The 21,522-nt window shown below is 34.9% G+C and overlaps 1 pseudogene; it reads left to right on the top strand.

Moving 5' to 3' along the window:
- Positions 1-343: 343 nt before the first annotated feature.
- Positions 344-21,105, top strand: LOC118009643 (annotated as a pseudogene).
- Positions 21,106-21,522: the final 417 nt, after the last annotated feature.

Genomic DNA, 21,522 nt, shown 5'->3' on the forward strand with positions numbered 1-21,522 from the left:
ATCCAAACTAAAATTGTTCATGCTGATTAAATCCAAGCCAGTTAAAAATATTTGTAAAGGCTTTCATATTTTCTCAGGTAGTTTTGCAGAAAGTGAAGCCTGAGGCAACGGCTTCTTTGATTAAAAAACGTATGTTTTCACAAAATGGTTACACTATATGTTTCACAACCAAATTGCTGATTTATACAAATATTTTGACATGTCTTTTTTCATTTGTTTGTTGGTATCACATTTGCATAAATGTAGAATTTTAGACCTTGGAGGTACTGCTCATACCACTACTGTCTGCCATTGATTTTCTTCTCTCTTATTTTAGTTCACTATGTTCACAGTTCATAGTCAAATGGCGGTGACTCCAGAGGCCCACAAATGGCCACTAAGGGCCATGATTGCTAGAGGTGCAGCTATTCATGGAGTTCAGGTGATTTCCGGAAGTATGTGCTGTAAATGTTCCTCCATATTTGTTTCATGGCAATCAAAGCTTGGTATCAAAGGAGCTAGGATCTTGTCTAATGGTACCCTGATTGGCTATCCAAGGTATCAGCCTGGTGTCCTTTGGTCCTTTGGTGTGGGATGACCATCATCTCATCTTCATCATCCCTTTCTCTCTGGAACTCAGAGCTCTTTTCTTCAGCCTTTGGAAATATTCTTTCAGGAAAATGGTCAAGATATATTGCCTTTATTCTTTCAGACACAGGCATCCCCGTTTTCTGAAAGTTCACATAAGGGTTTTTGTTTTTTTTTTTTTTCAAAGCAAAATCTTTTTCAGATTCCTTTCAGCTAGTAAATGAGATACAAATGTAGGCCTTTCATAAAAGTGAAATGTCATGGTGGGAACTCTCTGAAAGCGGGATACTCTTCAATTTATGCCACTTTGGCCTATGAAAGGTTTCATAGGAATGTTCTACTTTCTGATAGGGGGGAACCCTGTATCATTAAATTCTTTTAGCTATCATTTGCAAATTCCTATACCTAGACTCAAACATAGTCCATGGAAGATGGGGAAGAACATAATTTGAGGGTATATTCTAAGTTCTATTCATAATAATGTTCCTCACAAATTGAGCATCAAAATAAATAACATCACAGTGTATTGTATAACTCATTAAATAAAAAGAAAAGAAGGATCTTTATAGAATACAAAATTTTACCTATATATACTTATATATTTAATTTGAGGGGTTTTAATATGTATATATGCTATATATTATATGTGTAATACTTATGTTATATATTATTACATTTCATTTATTTTATTTGAGGATTCTCTAATATACATTACATATCAATATATATGATATGTAGTATATTATGTATATATAATATACAATATGCATTATATATACTATATATACATACATATATATGTGTGTATATATATATATGTAAATCCTCAAAATTAGGCTAAAGTTATTGGGTTAAAGTTTGATGAAGAACAGCATATTGATATAATCTCAAATTAGACAGCTCCAACGTGCTTGTTGGTTAATGTACTTATTAGTTAACTTTAAAGAAGAGAAACCCTGTGGGCATCTCCTTAACCAAGTGATCAAAACTAACATTACTGTATCGATGGTATGGTATGTCTAAGGAAGAGCATGATGTGAATGTAATCATTAGGAAACATCAGACAAAGTCAACTTGGAGACATTGTACAAAATAAGTTGCCTGTACTTTTCAACAATGTCAAGGTTGAGAAAGAGAAAAGATGGCTGTGGTACTGTGCTGTATTAAAGGAGGCTGCAGAGACAAGACAGCTAAATACACTGTGTGATTCTGCACTGGATCCTGAAAGTGAAACATCACCTATAAACCATAAAGGTCATTGTTTGGAAAATGGATATTTAAATATGAACTCTAAACTATCTGATGGTATTATTTGAATGTTAAGTTTTCCAATTTTTAAAACTATGTAGTTATGTAAGAGATTTCGCTTTTTCCTTGAAAATGCAAACTGCATTATATAGGGATAAAGGGACACAATACTTCCAACTTGCTCTCAAATGGTTCTGAAAAATAAATATTTGCATACATGTAAATTTAGAAATAGAATTACAAATGAGACAAACTATTAAAAATTATAAGATTGCATACAGTGTGCATGAAAATTTATTATGTTATTCTTAAAATTTTGATGTAAGTTTAAAGTTATATCACATCAAAAGCTTTTAAAAGTAACCTTCCTTCTTATAACTGGCCCATTGTGCTCAGCAAACTTTGTGAACCATGGTTTTCTCTTCTCTTCACATATTCCCTGAAGGCCCTTTGATCCTTTATTCAAATAGATCCCTAGAAATGTTGTCAGATAGGCCTTCTGTATAAAACATTTATGTATATATAAATATCCTTACTGTGAACAAAATTTGGTTGATTAAGTAGAAAGGAGATGAGACTAACATTCTGTCAGGGTTGGTTAATGGATGTCTTAGATTAATGCATTAATTTGAGGGATTATATTATCGTATTAAAAGATACCCTTTATGTGATCAAATTTTATAGCATATAAATTGTGTTCAATAATATGGTCTTATTATCTATTAGGGATGAAAATGTAAATAAACAAGTATGTGATAAACAAGAAGTTTTCTTTCTTCTTTCCCAAATTAATAAAAAGTAGTCACAGTTTTTATCAACTCTGATTTCCTCATGAAGAGAAATTAATTGTGCTTAACATTTCTTTTTTCTTTTTTTTTTTTTTTTAAGATTTTATTTATTTATTTGACAGAGAGAGACACAGCGAGAGAGGGAACACAAGCAGGGGGAGTGGGAGAGGGAGAAGCAGGCTTCCCGCAGAGCAGGGAGCCCGATGTGGGACTCGATCCCAGGACCCCGGGACCATGACCTGAGCCGAAGGCAGTCGCTTAACCAACTGAGCCACCCAGGCGCCCTGTGCTTAACATTTCTAATTAAAGAAAACATTCTTAATTATTTTATCATGTCTTGTTTTTTTCCCAAGTTAATATATAAGTTACATTTTAAAAAGACAGATGTTAAGAACCTGGTTTGTAAGTCATTGCAATGTATTTTCATATTTTATATAATATAATAAATATATCATAATAGTATGTTGATACCATAGTATCATAGGAAATAAAAAGTATGGTTTATTTTGATCTTGGTAAATTGAGTGTTGTTTGTTTGTTAAGTAAATACCTGAAACCAAGAAGCATCTTCAAGTAATTTGTCTGTATCTTTTTTAAAGATTTACTTATTTGGGGGGCGGGGAGGGCAGAGGAAGAGGAAGAGAGAATCCCAGCAGACTCCATCCTCAGCAATCTTACAACCCTGAGACGACCTGAGTCAAAACCAAGAGTCAGCCGCTCAACTGACTGCACCATCCAGGTGCCCCTATTTGTTTATCTGTTTTAATGCATTTGGTACTTAACATTTGTTAGAAACACTTGTTAGCATTTTACAAATATTATTTCTCTAATACTCAGGATAATCTTCTAAGAGAAGTATCTTATTATCCTTATTTTAAACATTTGGAAACAGAGGCCCAAAGGCTTTAATCAACTTGCTTAATGTCACATAGCTACTTTGCTTTTCAACAATATAAGTAATCATATGACTAATATTTTGATTCTTGGAACATATACATATTTAATAAAAATATGATAAACATTCAGTTTGAGGCTACAACTTTAAATCATGTAAACAATAATTTTGAACTTCAGCCTCCATATCATTAATTATTTTTTGTTCATGGTTACTATGTTAGGAGAAGAGCTGTAAAGATAATTGAAGCTTAAAAATGTCAGCACCTCCCCAAATTCTGAAGGAATACACATCAAACTGTTAGCAGTAGTATCCCTCTGGAAAGAAGTGGGAGTGAAGGAGGTAGCTTGGGAACCAAGGGGACGGTCACCATTTACTTTATTTGCCAGTGTGCGTATTATTTGAATCTTTTGCAAAACTATATTCCTCTATGAGCTGTGGATTTTAGAATGCAATCATATAAAACAATGGAGACATAAAAAAAAATGTCAGCACCTCCCATCTTAAATAGGGACATAGAGAATGCAAATAAGTCGTGTGGAAATATTTGTGTTATTTAATGAGTATGGACCATTCCATCGATACTTGATGAACCAATCATTCTTTCTAGAAAGTTCTCACTTAAATTACAGAATTGCATATTGGTTATCTTAACAGTTGAATTCAGATCTCAGTGACACAAGTTTGCGCTCCTTTAGTAAGTAAAATTACTTGTCAATTATTTCATTGTTTAAAATTTATGAATAATCCATTGCATGATAAGTCATATAAATCAATCAATACAAAATTATAACACTATTAAAGCTAACAGAATTTGGCATTAAATAGCATATGACAGTATACACATTTTTGATAGCAAATAAAAGACACATGAACTCGTGACTGGAGCATTGAGTTATCATGAGGTTCGTCAGCTCAATGCCTACCATGAACCATCAGCAGAGCACCACATCTGGCAAGGAAGAATTTGCAAAGATTTGATTTCATCTTTATCCCATTATTTCATTTGTAAACCCTTGTCTCTTCTCCTTTTGGTACCTTAACTTCAACTAGCATTCTGTTCAGTTCCTCTGGAAAAAAAACAAATAAAAGCCAACTGAGGATACTGGAGATCATTTCAATACTTCTGCAAGGATCATCTCTGAATTTATAGCTTTGATAATTTTTTCTCATTTTCCAAGATCTCCAAATGCTGCAGCTGTGGCATATATTTCTGGACCTCTTGACTATTTGTGACAAGAGTCCAAACTAATCTCTGTAGCTCTATACCTAATTCAGAATTTCTTCTAGCTTCCAATCCCCACTCAGTTCTCCATCATATAAACTCCTTTAGCTCTTACAAAACACATTTTCCTTTAAACACTGCTGTCAGAGAATCTGAGAAATATTGGGAAGCCTGACGCTGGTTAATTTACTTTTACCCACATGCATGCCTGCCTAATACCTGATTTCTCAATCAAAATTCAGGGACGACTCTTTACAGTAATCTATCTTTATTAGTATTTTTACTGATACCCATTGAGCTCTTAGCATTCCTGAACTATTTTCTTCCCATAAAAAATTCTGCTCAGCCCAATATGAAAAGCCCTTTGCTCTTCCTGTGTATTGCCAAGGAATAGCCCTAGTATGAAATTCTTGTATAACATCTTTTTCATTTTTGTTAAAAATCCTGCCCTCTCCCAGCCTACACTTAGGATTTCATGGGGAGTTCCCTACAATCAGTTGACAGAGGAAGAGAAGACTTTGGCCTGGTTGACAGATCGGTTCTACAGGATTGCAGGCACCACCTGAAGGTGGATAGCTAGAGCACTATAACAACCTCTGAAATCCTGCTGAAGGACAGTGTGGAGAGAAATCCTCCTCGTGGGCAGAACTTCAGGCTTCACTACTGGTTATTCACTTTGCTTCAAATGAGAAATAGCCAGAAGTGCAATTACCACACTGATTTATGTTATGATTTATGCTTGACTGGTTAGTCAGGGACTTGGAAGGAACATGACTGGAAAATATGGACAAAGAAATTTGAGCAAGAGTTATATGGAATGGCTTTGAATGGGGAAAAAAAATGAAGATGTTTGTGACCTTTGTAATACTTACCAAAAGGTGAACTCAGCAGGAAAGAATTTTAATAATCAAGTGATTAGGGTGATCCATTTTGTGGATACCAGTTGTCTTCTTTTCCCAGCCACCTCTGTCATTACCCCATGGGCTGATGAACAAAGTGGCAATGGTAGCAAGAATGGAAGTTATGCATGGATTCAACAACATGGATTTTCACTCACCAAGGCTGACCGTGGGGTGCTTAATCTGTCGGCAGCAAAGACCAACAGTGAGCCCCCATTAACACACCATTTCCTGGGATGACTGGCCAGCTACCTGAAGGCAAGTTGATTATAACGGACCATTTCCATTATAGAAGAAGTAGCATTTTGTACTTACTAAAATGAACACTTACTCTGGATATGAATTTGTCTGCAAGAGGTCTAAATTAATCTCATGTTTTTATTGGTTTCTGGTAGGATAGTGCTCCCACTATTCTCATTCAAAATGTCATGGCAATTTTAGTTCTTTATGTGTCCATATACCTAATAGAACCAGAACATTACTATCTATGAGAAAGACAGTTGGAATATTGATAGAGCTAAGTATTCTTTAATCCATTCCAGATTTGATACATATCTATAAAACTGCATCCATTAAATGTAAATTCCACAAATACAATATTCCAGTAGACTTGAATTGCAACATTCAAGAGGGAAACATTACAAATAAAAACCTGAATTCAAAAATTAAAGTTGTGGTCACTTAATATTTTGTAGTAAATAATGTTTTATTCACTTTATGCGTTATATTTTAAAATTCATGTAGGAGAAATATATAATTTCATTAATCCTTTCTAATGACTAAATACAGAATGATATGGAGACAAATTATATCAAAAGTGAATAAAAATAAAGCAATTATTTTTGTGTGTTTGCATTTTAATAATCTATTTTCTATTATGCATTCATACATGGGATTATTTTAAATCTCTTGTTTAATTTTACCTTTCCTATAATTATAATTTTTAAAAAAATTTTATTTATGTATTTGAGAGAGAGACAGAGAGAGCACAAGCAGGGGAAGGAATGCAGGGAGAGGGAGAGGGACAAGCAGACTCAACGAGGATCATGACCTGAGCTGAAGTCAGACGCTTAATTGACTGAGCCACCCAGACAACCCATATTTATGATTTTTTTAAATTAAAAAGTGACTTTAAGGCAGCATTATATAATTGTAAGATGAAACAAACACATGCTTTTACATGTTCATCAGCCACCAGGACTTTTCTCCTACATGAACTCATGAATTACAACAAATGTTTGAGGTGAGAATTCTCATTACCATTTAGAATAATAATAATCCTGAGGTATGGAGAAGTTAATTAAGTTGCAAAGTTTTATACAAGCATGTTAGGGACAGATCTGTGATTCTAACTCAGGTCTTTTTGTCCACACTGAATTTTCATTTTAGCATTCCTGTCACTAAAATATATTACTGTATTTAAAGTAACTGTTTTTCAGTATTCTTATCTACAAACAGCAATGTTGTCTTTCTATTTGTAGCAAAATATTTTTCATATGCTTTGACTCCTGAATTACAGATTTTTCTCTAAAACTGATGAAATATTAAACTTCATCATTCAAAGATTTAAGATCAAACCCTTTATAAATGTATATGTACTCAATATTTCCCAATTAATAATATGTTGGCATATATCCAGTTCCACCTTTAACAATACAGTTTAGTTAAATCCAATACTCACATATTCAGGTATGTAACTTAGAAGTTACAGTGCACCTGTTATAAAGAGCAGTCTATATCTAGACTATGTATTAGATCAGGCCACAAAGAGTTAACAACACTGTGTATTTGTTGGTGTAACCAACAGAAGATGTACCTTACCCAGGTACATTTTATGAATAAAAACAGTCAACACATGATGAATGTAAAAGTGGAGTTTTTTAAAGGCATTTTAAATATTTCCTGATCCAGACAACATCTGCATTTTCTGATCTCTGGTGGCAATGATAATACAATGTGTTCTATGTAAGCTCTAGAGAGGATGTGGCAGTTTCATGTGCATTTGGTTTTTAATATTACCTCTGTTTCTTAATTATTGGATGCTTTATTCATTTTCACCTTTGGTATTTTTCCTTCTGATGGAGTTCGAAGTGCTTGCATTGGAAGCCAACATTAGGCTGAGTCACTGAACTGATATCTGGGTTTATTTTTCAGTCTCTCATTCAGCATCATCCTCAGTGTTGCTGTCAGTATCTATTCATGTCATTGGAGGAAAAACAAGCACTTTTCCCAATTATAATCGAAGATGGGTTTGGTGTGAAAAGCTGAGGTGTTCATTTCCCGGAATTATTTAAGCTTCCCAAATGTGTTTGAAACATCTGCTCATTGGAGCCTCGGACCAACGGCTGTTTCTGGAATTGAATTCACACATAGCTAGGTAAAGTGGGGGGGGGGGGGAGTTGTTTTTGTTTTTTCAATTTCCTCAATAATGTTTCATTCTCTGATCCATATATGTTAAATATATGTTCCTACTTGATATAAGCCATTTGAAAAAAGTACTCTTTGAATTTTTTCTTAGCATTAAGAAAAGCTGTGTTAGCCACCGTACAAAACATTCCAGAGATGCAAGACACGGACTTTCACTTTCTCTTTATTATTCCTTAGGCATTCTGCCTTACTTCATGTTATTACATGAATCATCTGACATGAAAATCGATTCTAAAACATTTCAACACCTTAAAGAGAACTTTCATTTCCTATTTTCTTATCTGTTTGTAAGGGTTAATGTTTATCAGACTTTTCATTTTATCATAACCAAGCAGTGTTAGGAATTTTCTTAAATTACACATTATGACAATGAACTTCCCACAAGACAATTTAAATGCAATTTGTTGTGTAGAAAATATTTTCTTCGAACATATTAATTGATCTCAGTGTTTAGACATTAATTTAAAAACACAAGGCTAAGTAATCAAAGCTAAGAAGACCCTGCTTATATTGTCTCTGAGATATGGTTATTTCCCCATAGTATAATGATCTCTAATGAAAATCTAAAGTCATAAGGACATGGCAACATAATGAATTTTCAGCTGAAAATGAAACTTGTGAAATAGGGATAATAGGAATGTTTAGTCCTTAGTCCTTTTGGAGGGGTAAAAAGAGCATGACATAAACTAAAAGCTTGATTGGAGATTAACATAGTAATTACACACATATTTGGAAAATATTTGTCTGCCCCTTGCACTTAATTGATTTGACTTTAACTGTTTAATACATCTGTTAGAAAAAATATAATGAGAATTTCTGGGGTAACCTATTTATATCTTAACAATCATATCAGTAGGTGCACTACTGAGATTATTTTAGATTTTGTGAGAAACATATTAATGATTTGGAAAGTAAACAAAAAATAATCACTATATTTCTCTATTTTTACAAATATTCTGAGTCATACTGCCAATCTGCATCAAATACACAAACATTTTAAAAAATATATTGAGATAAATTACTATTTTTTTGAAATAAAAAATCATATCTGCTATAAGGCATCATGTCCTGTATATGATACTAGATATACAGGACTAAAGAAACAAACAGACAAACAAAACATTATTTAAATGTTTTACATTTCAAAAATGTCAAAAAACATTCAAATATTATACATATATTAAAAAAACAAGTATTATGTATGTATATATATAATTTGAAATATAAATATATATTTTATATATATATTGAAATACACATATGAAGAGACCAAATATGATCTCTAAACAATTACAAATGTGCAAATAAAAATATTGTATTATTAAGCATTTTAGTTAAACATTAAGCCAATATTTCATAACCTCTTTTGATTGAGAATGAATTTACAAGTTTATGTTGAAGTAATTGAAATAAAATAATTAAAATTTGGTATTTGGTACTGGACTGAGTTTAATTTACAAGAATTAATTTTATTTAAACCAGTTGTACTAGTCTACAAGAATATAAAAACTATAAATAGGTTTGGAGAGTGCATTTGATTACCTTTATATTTATTTTTCAAAAACAACTTTTGAAATCATCTTGAAGGTCAATAGACCAAAATTTTCAACTTCCTTTATTTGTGTTTGCATTGTGTAAATATAACTCTCAGCATATCAGAGAGGAATAGAAGTGTGAAGATTAACTTTTCATCTCATTTAGCTAAAATGAAAATGTGTGCTTCTGTTTCAACCCATTAAATACAGTTGTGTTGACCCTTTATCTTATTGCTTGGAATAGGGAGTTAGAATTTTTTGAAAAAGTAGTAAGTTCAAAGACTATATCTAAAAAAAGTTTATCATTCTAACTTTCCCTTTTCTTGGAATCTGTTATTTCTACCAGGAGGAAAGAAGAAAGAAAGAAAGAAAAGAAAGAGAAAGAAGAAAGAAGAAAGAAAGAAAGGAAAGAAAGAGAAAGAAAGAAAGAAAGAAAGAAAGAAAGAAAGAAAGAAAGAAAGAGAAAGAAAGAAAGAAAGAAAGAGAAAGAAAACAAAAGAAAGAAAGAGAAGGAGGGAGGGAGGAAAAAGAAAAGAAAGAGAAAAGAAAGAAAGGGAGAGAGAGAGTGAGAAAGAAAGAAAGAAAGAAAGAAAGAAAGAAAGAAAGATAAGAAAGAAAGAAAGAAGAAAGAAAGAAGAGGAAAGAAAGAAAGACAGAAAGAAGAAAGAGAGGGAGGGAGGAAGGAAGGAAAAAGAAAAGGAAACAGAAAAGAAAGGAAAGAAAGGGGCGCCTGGGTGGCTCAGTTGGTTAAGCGACTGCCTTCGGCTCAGGTCATGATCCTGGAGTCCCGCATCGGGCTCCCTGCTCGGCAGGGGGTCTGCTTCTCCCTCTGACCCTCCTCCCTCTCATGCTGTCTCTCATTCTCTCTCTCGCAAATAAATAAAATCTTAAAAAAAAAAAAAACTAAACTAAAAAAAAAAAAAAAGAAAGGAAAGAAAGAAAGGGAGAGAGAGAGTGAGAAAGAAAAAAAGAAAGAAAACGAAAGAAAGAAAGAGAGGGAGGGAGGGAGGAAGGAAGGAAAAAGAAACGAAAAGAAAGAGAAAAGAAAGAAAGGGAGAGACAGTGAGAAAGAAAAGAAAGAAAGAAAGAAAGAAAAAAGAAAGAAAGAAGAAAAAGAAAGAAAGAAAGAAAGAAAGAAAGAGAAAGAAAAAAGAAAGAAAATTTCCTTCTACAATTTAGAGATCAGAGGAAATATTTATTTGAAGTCCATGACTAGAGAAAAATCAGCAGTGACATTAATTACCAGTGAGTAGAGCAAAATGTAAGGAGCACTTAGGTTGTTTTTCACCCAGTATATAATTCAGGGTACAAACAATTAGATAGACAACAAAGGAGATTTTGAAATGAAAATTAATGTTATGTAACAGTAGCAGAGCCAATAAACAATAACATTTGAAACTGTATGAAAAAAAAAAAAAGAAACTGTATGTAAATCTGTTTTACCTCTAAAAATCGTACTATTAGAAGAGGTGGTCTTGGGGCGCCTGGGTGGCTCAGTTGGTTAAGCGACTGCCTTCGGCTCAGGTCATGATCCTGGAGTCCCGGGATCGAGTCCCGCATCGGGCTCCCTGCTCGGCGGGGAGTCTGCTTCTCCCTCTCCCACTCCCCGTTTGTGTTCCCTCTCTCGCTGTGTCTTTCTCTGTCAAATAAATAAATAAAATCTTTAAAAATAAATAAATAAAATAAATAAATAAATTAAAAAAGAAGAGGTGGTCTTATCAAGAAAGATATGAGTAGAGTAAAAGTGAAACCATTTTCTGGAGAATCAGAGTACCAGACATGCAAACAATGTAGGGATCTAACTATTTATGCAAGATTGCAATATATAGTCCAGGTCAGTAAGTAAAAGGCACAGTTTATTTACATTGTCTAAGCAGGACTAATAGAAATGTTGACTTGAAAGGTTACTGTGGGACTGATTCTTCCCTGCCCCTCACCCCTCCCCAAACTCAATGCAGGATCCTGATCAGTTTCTAAGTTCTGAAACAAAGCTGATTCTTTTTAGTGCTAAGTACATAGTAAACATTAAATAATAACATCTCCCATTGGGGAGACTGTCAAAACAACTGTATATGACTGGAGAGAGATAAAGGGAGCATATCCAGATATATAAAAATTTAGCTACAGATTACAACGATTTCCTTGAGTTATACTATCTATGTCTCCAACAAAATAGTAGCAGAGTTCCTTTTTGAAGTCAAGGTAATTTCACTTATTATGTATCTTGAAGTGATATTTTGATATTTGATATTTTTGGTAATTAAATACAAATTGATTTTGTACTAATGATTTTACTTTGTCAGTTAATTGCCAAAGGGGTTACTATCAGTAGCAATTGATAGTGATTAGTGCTAATGCAATTCTTTTTTTTTTTTTTCCTTAGTAGGCTCCACACCCAGCATGGAGCCTAATGTGGGGCTTTAACTCAGGACCCTGAGATCAAGACCTGAGCTGAGATCAAGAGTCAGACACTTAACCAACAGAGCCACCCAGGCGACTCGCTAATGCAATTCTTTAATACATAAGTAGTGATAAACATAAGAAATAGTAATGAGACTCCTAAGAATTAAGTAATTAATTATGTTGGTTTTTAGGATAAATAGAAACAAAGAGCATGATGCATGCAGTCAAAATTCCATTCATTATGAGCTGTTCCTAGTATAGCTCTAATATTTTTGGTTTAAACTTAGTCACTAATGAACTTGTAACCAATAGGTTCCGTATATTAAGGATAAAAAATCAGAAATTCTATTTTCCAGGCACTGCAAAAAGAAAAAAAGATCATTCCTAACACGAACATTGTGAAGAATGTAGACAAGTATATTAGGTTTCTATTGCTGTATGACAAAGAAACATTACTTTAGAGGCTTAAACAACACCCATTTATTATCTCATAATTTCTGTAGGTCAAGAGTCTGGTTGCAGAATAACTAGATTCTATGCTCAAGGACTCATAGGCTGAAATCAGGGTGCAGACCAGCCCATGTTTTTTCAGGCAATAAGAAAAATCACTTCAAGCTCATTCAAGTTGTCCAAATTCAGTTTCCAGCAGTTATGGGACTTCCTTGTCATGTGACCCCTTTAATGTTATGTGACATTAAAAGCCAGAAATGGAGAATCTTACTCCTATTAATTCCTTCTCATGCTTTGCATCTTTCTTTCTTTCTCTCTCTCTCTCTTTCTTTCATTTTTTAAAATTTTATTTATTTATTTGAGAGAGAAGAGTGAGCGGGAGGGAGAGAATCTGAAGCCGACTCTGCACTGAGTGCAAAGCCTGATGCTGTGCTCAATCTCATGATTTTGAGATCATGACCTAAGCCAAAACCAAGAGTCAGACGCTCAACCAACTGAGCCATCCAGGCACCCCTATATCCCTTTCATTAGGAGGAGCTAAGTCTCTTTTAAGGGCTCCTCTAACTAGGGTAGACACATTAAGGATAATATTCCATTTTATCAGTAACTGATTTGTGACTTTAAAGATGTCCTCAAAATCCCTTCATACCAGCACCTGATCTGCTGTTTGATTTAATAACTTGGAGAAAAAGTATATGTACACCAGAAAAAGGGGAGCTTGAGGGGTCATCTTATAATTCTCCCTAACATAAGAAGTGCATTGAAAACCAAAGAAGTCAAAATTATCCCCATGGGTTTAGGCAAGACTGGAGCATTCCTCCACTGTCCACCTCCCGGGTAGAGAAAATCTGTATTATAACCTAATTGTACATGGAAATTGATAACAAAAATAAATTGTTTGAATTTCATTTTTGAAAGAGTGTTGAAATATTTTCTTTTTACCAAAAGTCCTTCAAGGAAAAACTAAGATTTCATAAATAGAGAACTAAAGAAATTTGAAAATAGACTAATACATAAGGGTTATGAAAGTTCCATCACAGTGAGGGGTCCCTTTCAAGAAACCTGCCAGTACTCTTACCCCTGCAGAAATAGCTCATGACATACCAAATTATCCTTATTCTTTGAACAGTCCACATAGTGCCATGTCTGTTCCATTTGTTCATTTTATTCTTTCTATGTGGATTATCAGGCCATTTTTGGTGTGCCCATAAACCTCCTTCTATTTCCAAAACATTTAGCTAGTATATTAAAACCTGTCTGAAAGTATTCCTTTTTTTTCTGGGATCCCAAAGTAACTTGTTTTTAGGACTGAATGCTGGAGCACCACTCCCACAATTCATATGCTACAGCCCTAACCTGCAATGTGATGGCATTTAGAAGTGAGGCCTTGGGAGGTAATTAGGTTGTAGATAAGGTCATGAAGGTAAGGCCCTCACGATGGGATTGGTGTTCTTATAAGAAGAGGAAGAGAGACCAGAGCTCTTTTGCTCTCTGCCATATGAGGACATAGTGAGAAGATGATTACTTGCAAACAGAAAAGAATTGAAGTTTTATATATTACATCAACACATGGGAGAAATTATTTGGCTGTAAAAATATCATCTTTTACCATCCATAAAATCATTTCATTTTGATGGACCCTTGTATCTACTCATATTTTGGTAAAATATTACTATTGGAGAAAAATAAATCACATGGTTTCCAGGCATAAGAGCAAAATCCTCTTGGGTCATTAAGTAATATCTACTTTCTAAAATAATCAGCAGACAGAACAAGATAAGGAACTAAGTATTGAAGGGCAAACCTACATGCTCAGACTAGTAAAAATACAGATATGGAAAAATGAGCTTACTTTCATGTCTTCATACAGCATGGATGGAATTTTGGAGGCATTTATTTAAAAGTTAAGTGTCGGGGCGCCTGGGTGGCTCAGTCGTTAGGCGTCTGCCTTCGGCTCAGGTCATGATCCCGGGGTCCTGGGATCGAGCCCCGCATCGGGCTCCCTGCTCCACGGGGAGCCTGCTTCTCCCTCTCCCACTCCCCCTGCTTGTGTTCCCTCTCTCGCTATGTCTCTCTCTGTCAAATAAATTTTAAAAATCTTAAAAATAAATAAATAAATAAATAAATAAATAAATAAATAAATAAAAGTTAAGTGTCATCCAACATCATATGAATAACTCTATGTAATCCATAAATGGATTTCTTCATGAACTATATGGCATAGTATTGGTACAAGTTAGTCATGTAAAGTTTATAGATATACTTGTGTTTCTAACCAATATGTCCTGACCATTCCACAAAGAGCATAAACCAGTATTTCTCTTTGATATTGATAGATTGTCAGAAAAGGACAATCAACTTAGAAGTTTCAATAGTCTAAAAAATTTTGAGAGTAGGACAAAAAAGTTGCCAATTTAGCATCTGTAGTGCAATATTTATTAAGGGCAAAGTAATCATGCATGCTCTCAAGTACACCAAAATAAATAGATGTACTCTTTAACTAGCCAAGAAATAGAGAGAAAAATGAAAGATTTGTGAAACTAATTCTGATTCTAATAAATTATCAGTTAAAAAAATCATAAAAGTCAACATGTAGCATGTCATAATGTGTAATAAACAATGTTTTGGGTTTACATGTGTTGATTAGATAAAATTTAAATGCAATAATTTTCCATTTATACTCTTGACAGTGAATTATTTCATTTTTCCAGGATTGTGTATTCATTATACACACATATAACTATGCAGTTATATACAATCTAAGTATAATGCCCAGTTATTGACATGTAAAAACTACTTTTTTTGCTCAATAATTTGCTAAATAGTTTATGTTAATTCCCATTTTAATATGCATAAAATAAACTCACTTAACAATTTTTACACAATGCCTTGAGTTCTAAGTGCCTGATTGTGTGCTTGTTTTGCTATACTAATCTCACCGCAACCTGCCAACTCTGAAAACTAGACTCACATTCTGTATTTTACAAATGAAATTTGTAACTGAGGTTAAGATAGGTTAAATAAACTGTTCAACATCAAACCACCAATACATATGTCAAAGCCAGAATTGAAAATAAGTATGACCTGCTTAAAATTGGGGACATATCACAATCTAAACTCATATCCCAATTTTTCTTATGTCTCTCTCAGCTATTCAAAACTAATGTTAGGACTGTGACATTGGATATGATGGAAATGAGAAGAGGCAAACAATCTCATATTTGTAATTCACTTATATAAAATTTAAAAAATGAGAATTATTGAATTGGATGGTGTTAGGTATCAATTTTCTGATGAATGGATATGGAAAAAGACATATGTAAATTCCTGTGGCTATTTTTAGTGATGTATCTGATGAATGCAGGCATTCTCCAAACATCCAGTTACATTTATTTCACACCGACCAATCAGTTATCCAATTTGCCAAGCTGGACTACAGGTAAAGACATATTCTAACAGTATTTTCCAAGCAAAATTTAGTTCCTTTTTTAACATCAAAAACAATATTAATATTGAAGAATTAAAATCAAAGCATCAAAGGAAACTTAATGGAATAGTCATTATGCAATTCTAATTCACTCCTAGCTGCTGCCCTCTAGCAAAGCTCTTACCTAGCTCTAAAGGAATAAAAGAGAAATTAACATATTCCCCCAATGGTCCAGAGATTCATTTTCTTAACTTTATAAAATAATAGAGGGCTTTCAAAGACTAGTTCAAATTTCTCAGCTAATATTTGGACTGATTTTACAGACATTAAAAATATTGTAGAAATGTTGTATTATATATTTCTAATTCTTGGGATACATAAGTTCGTTGGTAGAAAGGACTATTAAAGGGACAGCCAGCGTTTATGCTCATGTTGTCAACCATCGACACACCACCAGGGCTCAAAAAGACATCAGAGGCCAATCTGCTAAATCTGCCAGGTACTCAGCTGTCTGACGTCTGAATGTCCTTAGTCACTACCAGAAAGAATTTAAAGGATTACCTAAAACACATTTGCCCACTCTCTCCATTATTTCCTACCTATGGCACTCTTCCATCTTCTCTGAGTTCCAGTTACCACATAAATGTTAACCCATCCACTTTCTAATGCTCCCTAAATTTTCCCCTGACATTCACTTTATTTTGACAGATCTGTCTTTGTCTGAGAATTCTGTGAACCTTTCAAGAATGAGTTGGAGAAAAGAAAGCATGAATGATATTGTTTCTTTACCTCGTCAGAAAATGGAAAACTATAGTAACCTGTTACATTTTTAAAATTTCTAATATTTTCAGGGTATGACATATGGCATATTATAATTTAAATAAAATTGATGAATCAGCTATAAATGTTAATGACATAGACATAAATGAAATAATATTTGTGTCAAAAGGGAGAGCAATATATTCTAAGGAATTAAAATAATCAAATTCACTGGCATACTGTGAATTTTATGGGTGTGAAGAAATAATAATTCAAACAATTGCAAAAAAAAATACTACAATTGCCACATCCAATATTTCAACATTTGAAATTCTCCCTTCAGAGTTCTGATTATGCAAGATATATCTATAAAATAAATAGTTTATTATGTAATTTTAAAATGTGACCACCATACATTCTTCATTGAATGTGATGGTGGAATTTTAAAATATCTTACCTAATGTTTGTGAGCTAACAGAAAGACAAGGCCAATTTAAGTTGCATAATCTTAGAATGCTTTACTAATTCAATAACCCACGAAGCAGATAGACAAGTAACAGTAAAAACCCTGCCTCAAAGAGTAGTATGATACTTTGTATTTCTTTAATTCATGTGTGTTGTCATGTATTTTTACAATCCCATTTTAGTTAAGACCTCTGATATCACTGTAGGAGTCCAAATCCTGTAATAAGCAACAGAGACACCAAGGGAATGATGAATAATTTACAAAACTATTCATCTTACAAAATTCAGAATATTTCACATACAAAGGCCTTTTACTGATCTTATGTCCCCATCAATTTCATTGACCAACATTCTAGAGCATACTACCCTGGATGTCAGAGATTTATTCATTCATATAATCAATACTATTGATCTCCTACCACATGTCACACATACTTTAGATGCCACATTGGCAATAAGTAGTGAACAAGAGAGAAAAATTCCCTACCCTCATAGAGCTTATATTTTAGAGGGCACATTGAATACATAGATGGTGATGTTCCCGTGTGCAGTGGCACAGAGACAAAGGGGACAGGTGCCTCCTGAGGTAAGGAGACCAATCAGATGCCCGTCTGGCCATGTCCTGAAGGAGCTCAAGTGAGGCTTAGCCATAGCAGTCTCAGCGTTGTGACTTAATGATCAGAAACTATTCTGATGCCGCCATAGACTATGCCATTCACCACAGAATCACAGACGGGCCCACTCAGATTCCGTAGGCTTCTGGGGACCTTAAGGGTGCCCTCCCGTGGAGTCACAGCATCAGTCCACTTGAGCAAGCCAGGTCAGACTGCACATTGACTCACACATTCACTCCATATTTATTACATTCCCTCCCTGGGAATCCCTATCTGTGAGACCTCTAAGAGGTCTCTGGGAGGTGATCAGGCTCCCCTTCCACCCAGACGGGTGGGCCTGTCTGGGTCCTGGGGCCCCAAGCCTTACCATAATCCAATGGTCGGGACCAGGTCCTCACCTGCCAAGTCTCCTCAAGTCCTGCGGGAACAATGGGGTGGGGCCCGCCCGAGGCGACTGGGGTGGGAGACTGCCGAAAATTAGGCAGGGCACGCCTTCTCCATTAAGATCCCTCATTCCATCACCACCTCACCATTGGCCCCAAACCAGTGGCAACAATGGGCCAGAGTGGTTGGGTTTCCGGGTCAGGGAACCAAACGTTATGGAACCTGGACTGGATCACAGGACAGAAGAACCAAGCAGCACTCAGAGATCTTGGAGGATAGGAGGTTTATTTAATGTCCGCGGGCTCAGAGGAGAATGATCTCGAAAGGTCTGAGCCCCCAGAACAAACAAATGGGGTAATTTATATACTGAGCACTAGGCGCGTGCGTGAAGCGGAGCAAGGAGAGGAACCCAGATTGGCGCGAGTGGGAAGGAGAGCAGAGAGAACCTGGAAGAGCCCCGGGGCAAGGACTGGGACCCCCTTGCTGGCTCGGTGGGCCATATTAGGACACAGATTTTTCCTTATCACTCACATTTAGATTCTGACTAATATACAGGAAGAAAAAAAAAATAGTAAGTTCCAGAGATATTGGCAGGACACTTACAGTGTCTGTTACTTCTAGAAATGTCCTTCACACCAATATTGCAAAATCATTTGCTTTTCCAAGACACAACTCAAGCATACATGTGCACCAAATATTTCTAAAAGTGAGAAACAGTGACAAATAGATTCCTGAAACACCTGTACTTATTTAATTTACTAGAATTCACAAAAAAACTGCTTAGATTAGTGCACATCTTTTAACACTGGTGTGAATTGAAAGAAAAATAAATGTTTTTAATGGTACCGTCTAATATAACTGAAAATGGAGATAAAAACCATAGTAGATAAAAGAAGAGTACAAACCATTTTAGAAGTAATCTCAATATGTGAAGCTGGTTAAGTAAAGTATAAAAATGCCAGGTGGTTTAACTCTAAAAGCCACTAAGTCAAAAATGTTAATTAGTTGCAAATGTTTCATTACTGGGATATTAAAAGCAGTAATGACGTAGAATAATGTGAAAGTCAGGCTCACATGATTCTCAAAGAGGGGAAATCAACTCACATTATGTCTTAAGAGTCAAATAATTAAGGCTGAGAATTATTGCTTTAGCTAAAATTGTGTGGCTTTCTCTAAAGTATTAGGGCAAGGACATTGTTATATAGCAAATTAGCAAAACTAGCACATCGAAAATCTCAGTTGGTTGAGTACCTGACTGTTGATTTCAGCTTAGGTCATGATCTCAGGGTTGTGGAATCGAGCCTCTAGTCAGGCTCCATGTTCAGCATGGAATCTGCTTGTCCTCCTTCTCCCCACTTGCATGCTCTCTTTCTTTCTCTCAAATAAATAAATAAAATAAAATCTTAAAAAAAAAACACACACACACATGAAGATGGAAAGATGCAGGAAAGATATTTTTAAAGAAATCATGTAGTTTAGGGCGCCTGGGTGGCTCAGTTGGTTAAGCGACTGCCTTCGGCTCAGGTCATGATCCTGGAGTCCCAGGATCGAGTCCCGCATCAGGCTCCCTGCTCAGCAGGGAGTCTGCTTCTCCCTCTGACCCTCCCCCCTCTCATGCTCTCTCTATCTCATTCTCTCTCAAATGAATAAATAAAATCTTAAAAAAAAAAAAGAAATCATGAAGTTTATAAATGATTTTGACTATATTAAAGACACTGCATATTGGGTATTTTGATGATGAACTGGTGATTAGTACATGAAAACATTAATTAAATATAAGGAAGTTGTAAATATGTCAGAAACAGTACTGGGTGATTTATAAGGGATACTACTTATCATTCATTGTTTTAAGTCAATGTGGTTGAGAATTCAAAACACAAGGAATAGCCATTTAAACATGATACTGAAAATACAGAAACAAAAGTCACATGGAACATATAAAGAACCACACACTGCTTCATCTGCAGAGCAAAAATTGAAGAGAACAAGGAATGTTTGCTATTTTTCATTGTAAAGCTTTCTGGTTGTATTTTGTTATTATACATTTAAATATTTATATTATTACTCTAATGAAAATAATTATTTTCTGGTTTGAAAAAAGTAATTAATGTAGATTCATAGGATCCATCATATTCCAGGCCAAAAAAAAAAAAAAAAAAATCAAGGAAAGGAGACATAAAATAGATTTTGAACTCTTGAAGTAATACTTTTTTTATTCCATACCACAGTGTGATGAAGTAAAATTAAGAATTTAAGCTCTTTCTTGTGGCATCCCAGAGGTGGTAGGCTGCTTTAGGATTAAGCTGAACATGTCTTTCTCAGCTCCTGGCTGCCAGAAATTCAACGAATTGGATGATAAATGTAAACTTCACAGAGAAGTGTATGGTCAAAGAACTTGCTACTGATGCTCTGGGTGAAGAAGGGAAGGGTTATATGGTCCAAATCAGTGGTGGCAATAACAAACAAGGCTTCCCCATGAAGCAAGGTACCTTAACCCATGACCATGTCCACCTGTTGCTGAGTAAGGGGCATTACTGCTACAGACAAGGACTGGAGAAAGAAAGCACAAATTTGTATAAGGTTGCATAGTGGATGTCAATCTCAGTGTTCTCAACTTGGTCATTGAAAAAAAAATTGGGAGAAGGATATACCTGGACTCACTGATACTACTGTGCCTCATTGCCTGGCATGCAAAAGAGCTAGCAGAATTCACAAACTTTGCAGTCTTTCTAAAGAAGATGATGCCTGCCCGTATGTTGTGAGAAAACCCCTAAACAAAGAAGGTAAGAAAGCTAGAACCAAAGTGCCCAAGATTCAGCATCTTGTTACTCCACCTCTCCTCCAACACAAATGTCGGCATATCGCTCTGAAGAAACAGCATACTAAGAAAAATAAGGATGAGGCGGCAGAATATGCTAAACTTTTGGCCAAGAGAATGATGGAGGCCAAAGAAAAATGCCAGGAACAGACTGCCAAGAGACAGAGACTGTCCTGTCTGAGATTTTCTACCTCAGTCTGAGTCCAGTCAAAAATGAGATCTTCTCTCTTTTTTTAATTTTTTTTTATTTATTTTATTTCTCTCTTTTTTATTTATTTATTTGACAGAGTGAGAGAGAGAGCACAACCAGGGGGAATGGCAGGCAGAGGGAGAAAGAGAAGCAGACTCCCTGCTGAGCAGGGAGCATGATGCAGGGCTGGATCCCAGGACCCTGGAATCATGACCTGAACCAAAAGCAGACGCTTAACCAACTGAGCCACCCAGACACCTCAAAAATGAGATTTTCTAAGATTAGCAAATAGATTAGACATGGAAAAAAAAAAAAAAGAACTTAAGAATAGCAAAGTCTTAGAATAAAGTGACATGCAAAGAGTGCTGAATTAATTCTAAAACAAATGGTTGAATATTTTGTGTAAATTTTATTCAATAAATATGTAC

This window comes from Mirounga leonina, unplaced genomic scaffold, assembly GCF_011800145.1.
Source record: "Mirounga leonina isolate KUSES-001 unplaced genomic scaffold, KU_Mleo_1.0 Mir_127, whole genome shotgun sequence".
Classification (NCBI taxonomy): Eukaryota; Metazoa; Chordata; class Mammalia; order Carnivora; family Phocidae; genus Mirounga; species Mirounga leonina.